Source organism: Pteronotus mesoamericanus, unplaced genomic scaffold (assembly GCF_021234165.1).
Source record: "Pteronotus mesoamericanus isolate MK-2021 breed Mesoamerican mustached bat unplaced genomic scaffold, CSHL_Meso_final contig_90, whole genome shotgun sequence".
Classification (NCBI taxonomy): Eukaryota; Metazoa; Chordata; class Mammalia; order Chiroptera; family Mormoopidae; genus Pteronotus; species Pteronotus mesoamericanus.
Genome location: NW_026555277.1, coordinates 1,402,142 through 1,413,180, shown reverse-complemented (window position 1 = coordinate 1,413,180; position 11,039 = coordinate 1,402,142). Strand labels below are relative to the sequence as shown.

The window sequence follows — 11,039 nt, the reverse complement described above, 5'->3', positions numbered from 1 at the left end:
ACTGGATTCCAATACATGCAGTGGCCAAGTCCCTAAAAAATTTGCACATCGAATTGCCTAATATCACTTTTTGGAAATCCAGAAGCCTTCTGTAGTTTTTTCAGAGAAGGAATGTGGCAGGTGACTTCAAAGCAGGAGCAAAAAGAAGGCTCAGGCCTCAGAGGACCCTTACAGAGAAATGATCCAGCTGGTTGCTGTCAAGATCTAACTTGCCCAATCAAACCATTTTTTTTCTGGCAGGAAATTCTCCTTTTTCAGCTATCTGAAGTGTTGACACTATTATTTATCTTAATACCTATAGCAATAGTGTTGGCCATCAGGCTCATATTTGTGCCTAGTTGACGTCTGCTCCAATTAAAAAGTCAATCCAGCACTGCCCTCAGCAGTCCCCAGGATCTCTCTCTTGCTTCAACAATGTTTGGACAGAAGAGACCCAGGGACGCCCCTTCTTCCAGCCTGCGACCACCCTCCAACCTCTTTCCAGTCACCACCTTCAGAACTACCTCAGCCATCCTCAGCCTACAAGACCAGCCAACACCACTTTATAACATTAACTCCTCATTGCCAAACAACCATGAGCTCTCAAATTCATCAGAATTATTCCACCGAGGTGGAGGCCCTGTCGACCACCGGGCCACCCTGCATCGGCGGGCCTCCTACACCTACCTCTCTCAGGGCTTCTATTTTGACTGTGGTGAGGAGGCGCTGGCGGGCATGGGCCACTGCCTCCACACGTTGGCCAAGAGGAAGCTCGAGGGCAGCAGGCATCTCTTAAAACTGCAAAACCAGAGCAGGGGTCTGCGTTCTCTTCCAGGACAAGCTGAAGCTGTGCCAAGACGAGTGGAAGGAAACCCAGGACACCACAGAAGCTGCCACAGTCCTGGAGAAGAACCTGAACCAGGCCTCTGTGCACCTGCAGGCTTTGGGTTCTGCCCGCACAGGCCCTCAGCTCTGTGACTTCCTGGAGAACCACGTCCTGGATGACCAGGTGAAACTCATCAAGAAGATGGCCAAGCACCTGACTCACACCTGCGGGCTGGCCTGCGCCCAGGCTGGGCTGGGTGAATATCTCTTGCAAGGCTCCCCCTCAAACAAGACAAGAAGCCTTTGGAGCCCCAAGGCCGTTGGGGGGCCCCTCTGCATTGTCCTGGTATCTGGCTTCTTCCTGAGTCGCTCCCTGCGACCAATAGCCATCTTTTTAATAACACTGGAGCCCTCTCCCATGCATTGGACTAAATGGAAACAATAAAAAAGCTTTTTGCAGCAAAAAAAAAAAACAAACAAAAACCAAATCCTGACTCATCATAGCTGACAACCTCTCCTGAACTCCCACCACTGATCAGGAGTAAGAAGCATGAACAAGTCTGTCCACAGAAGCCTCCAGCCCTGCCTATTCCGTCTCTCACAGACCTGCAGCCAGCCCCACCCCCCACCACCACAGGAAGAAAATAGCAATTAAACAATACGATTGAAACTCAGTGTGGCACCCATTCTGCATCCAGCATAAAATAGTCATTAATCACCTTCTAGCTCTAGAGCTGTGGGAGGGGAGGTAAAAAGCAACCAGCTCCAAGTATAGCGGTGAAAAAGTATTTGGCTAGATTAACTATCCATTTTTCACCTGTTTCTATGGTTAAGTAAGGCTGACCTCTCTCATAGTTAGAAAAATAGCCAAGAGAGCTCACAATGTGAATTTGAGCATTTCTTCTTCAAGGCTGGCTTTGAAGTTTGTCTAACATTTCATTATCCTCCAGGGCTCTGAAATATCTCGTGTTTCTTGAAGCTGCACTGAATCTGGAATCCATTACGTAGTCTTTTTTTTTTTTTCCTTTGGTGGAAAAAAATCATTTAATAGCAGGTAGTTAAAATCATGTTTGCTAAGTCTGAGACACCAGAGAAAAGCGAAGGTGTATCATCACGTGAAACTATTCCGATTAAATACCCTTCTCAAAATCATCCAATTTTTTTCCCCTTTTAAATGCTTCCAAATCATTTCTTTATTTCTTTTCCATCCTTCATACCTGTCTTGCTGGGGGAGACCTGGCTGAGGTCAGATGAATGATGTGATTTCTGGGAAAGAAAAGGAGACGTACAACATGGAACTCACACTAGGTAACCTTGGAGTGAGGATTAGGAGAACTTCCCAAAAATGACTCCTTTAGACGAATATGTTTGCTCTGCTTTTCTGTTTCCACAGGGCACACGTGACCGGGTCTGGAGGGCAGCGACCAGGCTGAGCCCACCTCAGGTTGTGCATTATCCTTAGTTTGGTGAGAGACTAGGATCGAGCCACAAACACCATTTAATAATAACAAAAAATATTTATATCACTCTTCTCCTGTGGTTTCTTTCTTTCCAGCAGTTCAAAACACAGATTCAGGAGGTGAAGAGAAAAGGTATGCCAATGAGCTCTGTTAACCCAGAATTCGCTAATATTAAAACAGGTGGTTAGTCTTACATGTGGATTCAGGGTTTGTCTGTCTCAAATTTTCTTCTTGAAAATGTCCCCGAAGTGGTAAGAAAGTGAGAGAATGAGTATTAAAGTGAAATTTAAAACCGTCACCTCGATGAACCAGGTAGAATTGCCAGCTGCGGGAATATGAAGGGCAGCGCTGCCCGATTCGGTGGACAGGGAGAGGACTGCGCGGCGTGGCTGCACCAGGACCCTCAGGGCAGGGGAGCCAGAGGGCTCAGTCCCTCAAAGCAAGCGGCAAAGCCAAACCCTCCTCTAGGGCACAGCAGGTGCAGTCACACAGGCTGGCAGCGGCAGCTCCCTTGAGCCCTCGCGGCACACAGTTCGGGGAGGCGAAAGTGGTTATGAACGCAGAATTGTGCAGCAAGCCAAACAATCCCTAGGCGCTTAGCCAAGGGAGTTGGGGGAGAAGCCTGCAGCAGCTCACCTCCGCGAGCTGGGAAGGAGCAAATCCTGGGAACGCACATGTATCGCCTTGACTTATAAGAATTCCCACTGGCTATGGCATGACCCTTGCTCCTCCTTTATGACAATGCATGAAATAACTGTTCAAGATAATAGCTTCACTCAACTCTGAGTAAAAATGATAGGATTATTAGCATGATGTAGCTCATGGTATGTTCCAAGCAATATGCCAAGCATGTTACTCATGGTTAATTGTCACAGCAACTCTGAATAAGGTGCTTGTCTTATCCCCATTTGACAGGTGAGGAAACTGGAGCACAGAGAGGTTAAATAACCAGGTGGGGTTAGGGAAGTTGCCTGTGGTTGTGGAACTAGAAGGAGTAGTCAGGGTTCTGGCACAGACCATCTGGCCCCAAAGTTCATGTTCTTAGCCGCCACATCCACAGATCTCCAAGTCTCAGGACCTTGTCGCGCTTTGAAAATTACTGAGGGTCCCAAATAGCCTCTGTTCTTGTGGGCTACATCTACTAATACTGACCATGTTAGAAATAAAAACCAAGGGATTTTAAAAATGAGTAAGTCATTTAAAAATGAATAATAAACCTATAAAATTCTAACATCGATAAGAAGTTTTTAATGAAATATAATTGTATTACTGAAGCCAAAACAATAATTAGTGAGAAGAGCAACATTGTTTTACATTTTTTCAAATCTTTTAGCATCTGGTTTAATGGAAAAAAATTTAGATTCTAATATCTGCTTCTACATTTCATCTGTTGAGATATGTTATTTTGGTTGAAGTATATGAAAAAGTTTGGCTTTCCACAATAGGTAGTTGGAAAAAGAGCAATATTTTAATATAAGCCTTTTCAAAAGTTGTGGAAAAATACTTTTTTAACCTGACAAAACCTGCAAAGTTGTAGTTTCTTATAGGATAGTTGCAGTGTGGAATATGAAACAATAGCAGTGACCTTTTCTAACTCTTACATTAAAATCCACTGGTTCAACTTGTATTTTGAATAAATCTTTTACACATGCATCATTTGTAACATCATGCATTGGTAATTTGGTTCACTGAGTCACGCAGAGATTTTAAATGTTCAGACTTTATTGTGCAATATTGAGAACTTATGTTGTTAATAGACTACTGAACTTACCAGAAAAGTTAAGTTTTTAGAAGATGTCAAGCTCAGAATGCTGAATAAATGTTTCCCAAAATTCTAATTTTTTTTTGCTTGAAAGTTTGATTCTTTTTATGGGCAACAAACATTGTCACTTGTCTTCTTTGATGTGACAGGTTCACTTGCTTCATTTTCAAAAATAAAAAAATATCTTCCAAATGCTCAAATCTCAAAAACTTTAGCTTCTCTGTCAGTTATTCTTTTATGTAAAGATGGTATTCCGTGAACAAGGAACCCATTTTCTCTGAGACAACCATCACACTTTCACATTCAGCAGAAGTGCTTTATGTGTTAGTCCTACTTCATTGTGCAGAATGTTATAAAGATGGAATCACAGGACAAGATTTAAGTGAAATCAACAATGATTTCTGCTTTACTAAGAACATCTTTACAGAAAACTAACGTGAAATCTTTTTAAAATGTGAGTTTGTGCTGTGAAGGTGGCAATGATGCCCACATACTTTGGTGCTGCGGCCTTACCTCATGCCAAGGCACTGGCAGACTAAGTTATCATTGCTTCTGCACCATGGGTACAAAGAGCAAATCAATGAAACAACAAATAAGCCTTTAGCATTGTTTTCAAAATAGTTTTGGCCTTGCAGGCCCCCTATAAAAGTTCTCAGGGACCAACCACCAGGATTTTGCAAACCACACTGAGACACATTATACTCCCTATAAAGTTAAAAATATACAGGTACAGTATATACACAAAGATAGTACAAAAGAAAAGAAGGAAAGGGTTATGGACTGAATGTCAGTTCCCACTGCCCCCAGATTTATTTATATGTTAAAGCCCTAACTCTCCATGTGATGGGTTTTGGAGATGGAGCACTTAGGAGGTAATTAGCTTTAGATGAGATCAAGATGAGGGACCCTCATGGTGAGATTAGTGCCCTTATCAAAGACCCCAGAGCTCTCCGTCTCCCTTCACATCGTCTGTGTACAGGGAGAAGGTGGCCTCTGCAAGCCAGGAAGACAGTTCTCACTAGAACACAGTCCTCGCGAGAACCCTGCTGGCACTCTGATCTCAGACTTCCAGCTTCCAGAACTGTGAGAAAGTAGATTTCTGAAGAAAAAAAATGACAGATGCATGTACACTCAGCAGGATAACATTGCCAAAGAACAGATCAAAACCATAACTAAACATATTTTCATGAATTTTTAAAAAGCATGCTATCACCTCTATAAAACAAGAATTCAAGGCTGAGATAACAGAGTTGAGGAAAAATATAGGAAGATAAAAAATTTTTTGAAAGATGAAGTAAAACTCAAGAAAAAGACGACAACAGAAGAACAAAACTAATTCTAAAAGGAAGTCCATCCTAGAACATGAAGGAAAATACAGTAAAACACAGAGAACAAAGGACTGAGATAAAACAAGGAAAGCAAAATTAGGGTACAAAGTTGAAAAAATGTAATTGATGTCCCGAAAGTAGAGAACGAATATCATGAAAGAAAAATTGTTTAAAGATGTATTTTTTAAAAATTCAAGAAATATAAGAAACTATGTCTCTACAGATTGAAGGGGTTGACTATGTTCCAGTAACCAACAAAATAGAAAGTCGCAATTGAAATTAAGGGTATTGAGGACAAGTTATTTATCCTTGTGGTAAATATTTACACAGCTAATTAAAAAAAAATCACATCAGCCTAAGGGTAGAAACCTGGCTGGCCACACTCCATGCGGTTGTTTCACGTCAGGTCTAGAAGATTTTCAGCGTAAGAAAGCAGTTGAGAACTCTCTCCAGAGTCCAAAGGAAAGAAAACATTAAATACAAACTATGTACCAAGATACAAAAGTACGGGTAAAAAAATGCTGGACATGTAAAAACTCAGGGGATAAAACACTCATTAGCTCTTCTTAAAGAAATTTCTTGATTAAAAATAAAAACACCTCAGGCAAATAAGGACTCCTATCCTTCGCAACAGCACAGATGGAACTGGAGTGCATTATGCTAAGTGAAATAAGCCAGGAAGTGAATGACAAATATCATATGATCTCACCTATAAGTGGAACCTAACCAACAAGTGAGCAAAACAGAACCAGAGACATGGAAATAAAGAACAAACTGAGAGTGACCAGAGGGGAGGCGGGAGGAGGGCAATGGAGGAAAGAAGGGGAAGGGTCATCAAGGAACATGTATAAGGGACCCTTGGACAAAGGCAATGGGGAGGGGAGAAGAGCAAGGGAGAGTGATGGGGGGACATGGGGACAGCTGTAATTGAACAACAATAAAAAAATCATTAAAAAATAAACAAAATTGACAGAAGAGGGATTGAAAGTGAGCTTTAATTTATACTGAACTGCAGAACTTTGCTAAAGACTAATATGAATGTATAACAATGTTTACATATAACAAACCTTAACAATACAGAATTAAAATATTAGAAGCTAAGAGAGAAAATTGGAGAGAAGGTAGGACAGGTACATGAATACGCTGCTTTCCAATTATTTCTCAGCTGTAGTCAAAAGGGAGTATTTAAAACCAATAAATCAAGTAATAGAGGTGTAAGTATAGATTTAAAGATATGAAGGTAAACACTGAGAAAAATAATATATTTAGTTAAAATTAGATGGCAAAAGAGAAGGGAAGAAAAGGAGGAAGAACTAAATATTTACAAATTTCATTATTATTCAAAATAAGGAATGAATAGATTTTGTGTAACAAAATAGAAAATTAAATGTTACATAATATTATATTTAATAAAGAAACCAATAGAAGGAAAATATAAATGCGTATTACAAAAATATGCAGAAATAAAATTTTAAAAACTGGCATATTGTATATCTGATAACATTTCAAATCAGTAGGCAAAAATAGGATTTAGATTGGTGGGTTAACTACTAGCCACATAGAAAAAATTAAAATGGCTCCCTACCTCATATCTCACACAAAAATGTAATCTGATAAAAAAAAACTTTATGTATAAAAAATAGTAGTACGGAAAGCACAGATCTTAGGGAATTTTTAGATTATTATTTTCACTCAGGATGACCCTGCAAGGAAAAAGACAGCAGAATGAGTACGCAGACATGTTCCTCACCCGCTCTCCAGTCTCTGGCCAGTGTGGCTCCCCGTTAGCAGAAACCCCGGGCTGCCCAAGGACAAGGGGCCAGATGGAGGCGGCCCTTCACCGTGGAGACACTGGGGAGCGGGTCCCGGACGAGAGCACTGAGAATGCACAGGGGGAGAAAGGCAGTCGCTTCAACAAACGGTGTGAGAGAACGATGTACCCACGTACAAAAGGATGAAATTAAACCCTCATCTCATACCACACACAAAAATCCACTCAAAATAGATTAAAGACTTAAACATAGGAGACAAATCTGTAAAGTAGCTAGAAGAGAACATAGGAAAAAACGCTTGATTTCCTTGGTCTGGGCAATGATTCCATGGACATGAAACCCAAAGCGCAGGCAGCAAAAACAAAAACAAGTGGGAGTAACCAGGGGTGGGTAAAAGTAGATTTGCCGTTGTAAGTGAGATTCTTTTGAGTTAATAAAGATTTGTAATAATCATAGCCTGCATGTCTTTTTCCAGATGAACAACGGTAAACCTTTTGCGTATCCCTGTATAAACTTAAAAACCTATGCAGCAAAGGAAACAATAAAAAAAAAATGAAAACAACGTAGGGAGTGGGAGAAATATTTGTAACCAATATATCTGATAAGGGAATAATCTCAAAATGTATAACAAACTTCTACAATTCAATGAAGAGTCTCAAAAATAGTTTTTTCAAATCCTGTCTCAGATGGATGGAGGGAATTGTGTGTGTGTGTGCACGCGCGCACGCGTGCATGTGTGTGAGGGGTTGTTGTCTGTTTTTTTGTTTGTATTCACTACCAGGACACCCAAAGCCTCAGGCCAAGCCTACATTTAATAAGATTTTTGGTATTGTCCTTACCCATTGATTTTCCTTCCCCCTTATTTATTCATGTATTTTGTATGTGCTATCATGGGTACATCTGCAAGGTACTTCGGATTCATTTGGAAAGAGGAGGAACAAACAAATAAGTGCAGAAGCTGAGTCCACTCTGCACAGACAGTTGTCTGTAAACCAAGTCAGCACACATGCTGGAGTCTGCCTGTCTGAGTTCAAATACTAGCCCTGTCACTTAGCATCTACAAAGCCATGGGTCTGACATGGAAGATTTTGTGCATCAATTTCCCCATATGTAAAATGGGAGCAAATAATTCATAGTGTTTCCAATTAGGTATCACACTTTGTAGTATAGGGCTTGGGCTGAGAAGTGGTACCCAAGGAAACACAATTTTGGAAGAGCAGAGGGTTGGTGAAAATAAGAAGTGATCTGCAATTCAAGGTACTTTTGGTATTATTTAGCATGGCTCATCATTCTACATGTCGGAATTCAAAGCTTGAGATCACAAAAGGTTAAGTGGTTTGCCCGGCCTCCCCCTCTTCTAAGTGGCAAAGCGTAGGAGTGAGTGGCCCCCAGTGTCTAAGGAGCAGACGTGCTACCGTAAGAAGCAGAAGTCTAGCTGGATGGAAAGAACGCGGCACTTCAGACCTGACCCTGTCACTGGTCCAGGAATTGTGGGCAAGTGACTGGGTTTCTGTAGGTCTCCATCTGGGAAAAAAGTGTTAAACCGTTTTCTAAGACCCTTCGTAGTTCTTGAAACTTGTAATTCCAGTCATTACTGTTCTCTTTGGGCACATGCCTGTAGCTAAACTGGAAACATTTGCAGCATCGTAGAAACAGAGCTTCATAAAGTCAGAATAGAAGATTTAACGTTTCCTACATCCAGGCTTTGACCCTCCTCTGTACTCTTGCCCAATCTTTCCCAGGAAGAAATCTCTTTGAAGTCGTTCTGGCTCTGTTGATTAAGGAATCCGTTGTTCTAATCCCCCCGACTTTGATCCCCACGCAACCCAGACAGTTTCAAACAGATGAAACCTCTGTTCCACTCTCACGGACCATGCTCGAATGCAGCCAGCAAAGCATGCCGCCCAGCAGCCCAGCCACTGCTGCTTAGTGAAACTAGCGGTGAACCTCAGGGAGATGCTCCAAGGCCACAGTTATCACTATCCTAAAGCCAAGTCCTTAGTTCACCCAGAAACTATTCACGGGTCCCGTCTAAAAGGCAGGCATGTGGTAGGTACTTAGGAAACTTACAGTCTAGCAGAGGATTGGCAACTGTGGTTTATAGAGCACACCAACGAAAGCACAATGACAGCTACGATAAGTGCTAGGCTGAAAAGACCCATGGTGCTACTCAATGGTTGAACACATGTTATCTATGTCATAGGGGTGGGGCTTAAGACTGGGGGACTGAGGGCAGGAAGTGGGCACTGCTCCAGGCAGAGAGAACAACATGTACAAACAAAGGCCAGGGGCTTGAGCATATGAGGGACCAGAAGATGACCAAGACTCTGAGGCACAGAGAGCAGAAGGACTGCGACTAGGTCTACATGGGTTTCTTTCAAGAAACCTCTGACTGTCTTCTCAGTTATATTAAACTCAATGCTCCCTTGATCCCTCTGCCTGCATTTTATTCAGCAAGTGGAAACAGTGGCACAGGCTTGGTTCAGGCTCTCGGCAGGAAGCCATTGCCAAAACATGTAACCAAAGGCTATTCACAACGGCTCTCCAAATGCTCTTCCATTTCCTACTAGAAAACTGCTTTGATGATGCAGTTACCATCACCATTAACCTAGGATAACACAATCATACTGAAATGCATTTTCACAAATTGTTTTTTTCCCAGATGGTATATTTTCCAGTAGAAATGGCTTTGTATATTACCTGCTGTTCGTAAATATCTCATACCATATTGTGTCTTCTGGGAAGAATTTTCACCAGGGAACCCAGTGTTTTGTACTTTTTTCAGAAATTAAAGAGCAAACAGAAGCAATTCTTAAATGAAATATATGTATATATGTATGTGTGTATTATTATATATTATATATTATACACACACACACATATACATATATTTCATTTAAGAATGAAATATATACACACATATATATATATGACATGACATGTTCATTAACAAACATGACAAAAATTATGTTTGTTTTAAAAAAGAGAAACCAAAAGTAAATTACTAAAGAGGATATAACAGTTAAGAACCAGAGGGTATTCTCAGGTTGGTAAGTACAAAAATGGTGATGGCACATAAAAATAACAGGTCCTGAAACTGTAGGGTTTTGAAAACAGCATTTTTAATGAAATTATGAAAATGTGTGTCATACCACTCAAGGTTCATTAGAGTAAATGGTGTATGTTTGATTAAATGGTAGTGCACAAAATGACACATTTATGATAATGAGAGAGTCTGGGAAACAATAAAAAAGATCCAATTATTAAGATGCAACTATGCTCGGTACAGTTTTGGTACTTTTTCTTCTTTTTTATAATCTAATTATTTGGCGAGCAGCACTAGACTAGACACAGTATACATCTTTAAGCTCCCTACCCCTAGAGCTCTTGACTCATGATGGATTCTGCATTTCCACTGTTGACCTCCCAGATGAGAAATGAACATTTTAAGGAAGCACAAAAACAATGGTGTATTTAGACGCCCCTAACCCCAACAATTCAGAGGTGGTCTGCAACGACACAGAAGATGCCTTCTGTAAAAGTAATTGAGAGGAGCGCCTTGGGTTTAGCCTCACTTTGTGTGAAGTCAGAGAAATCATTTAATCTCTCTGGGTCTTGCTATTTTTATCTGAAAAATTTTAACACCACCTAGAATTACAATAGGTACTATGTAATTCTATACGTAAATTCTATATGTAATAGGTACTTCTTGATCTTTGGTCCTCTAGGAATAAAAGCTATGCCTTGGTTCCCAAGGTATAATTTATTTTACCAAGAAGAAAGGTGCCAGTTTAGCAGGAGTGGCTCAGGAGAGGGCAAAGCTGCAGACACACCTTTGGAACTTCGTTGGACTGAGCATGCCCAGTGCCAGACATGGGGCCCAAGGCCTTTACTCACCTATGATGTTGGCGAA

General features: G+C 40.9%; 1 pseudogene; it reads left to right on the top strand.

Moving 5' to 3' along the window:
• Nucleotides 1-574: 574 nt before the first annotated feature.
• On the top strand, nt 575-1,249 carry LOC129080581 (ferritin light chain-like; annotated as a pseudogene).
• Nucleotides 1,250-11,039: the final 9,790 nt, after the last annotated feature.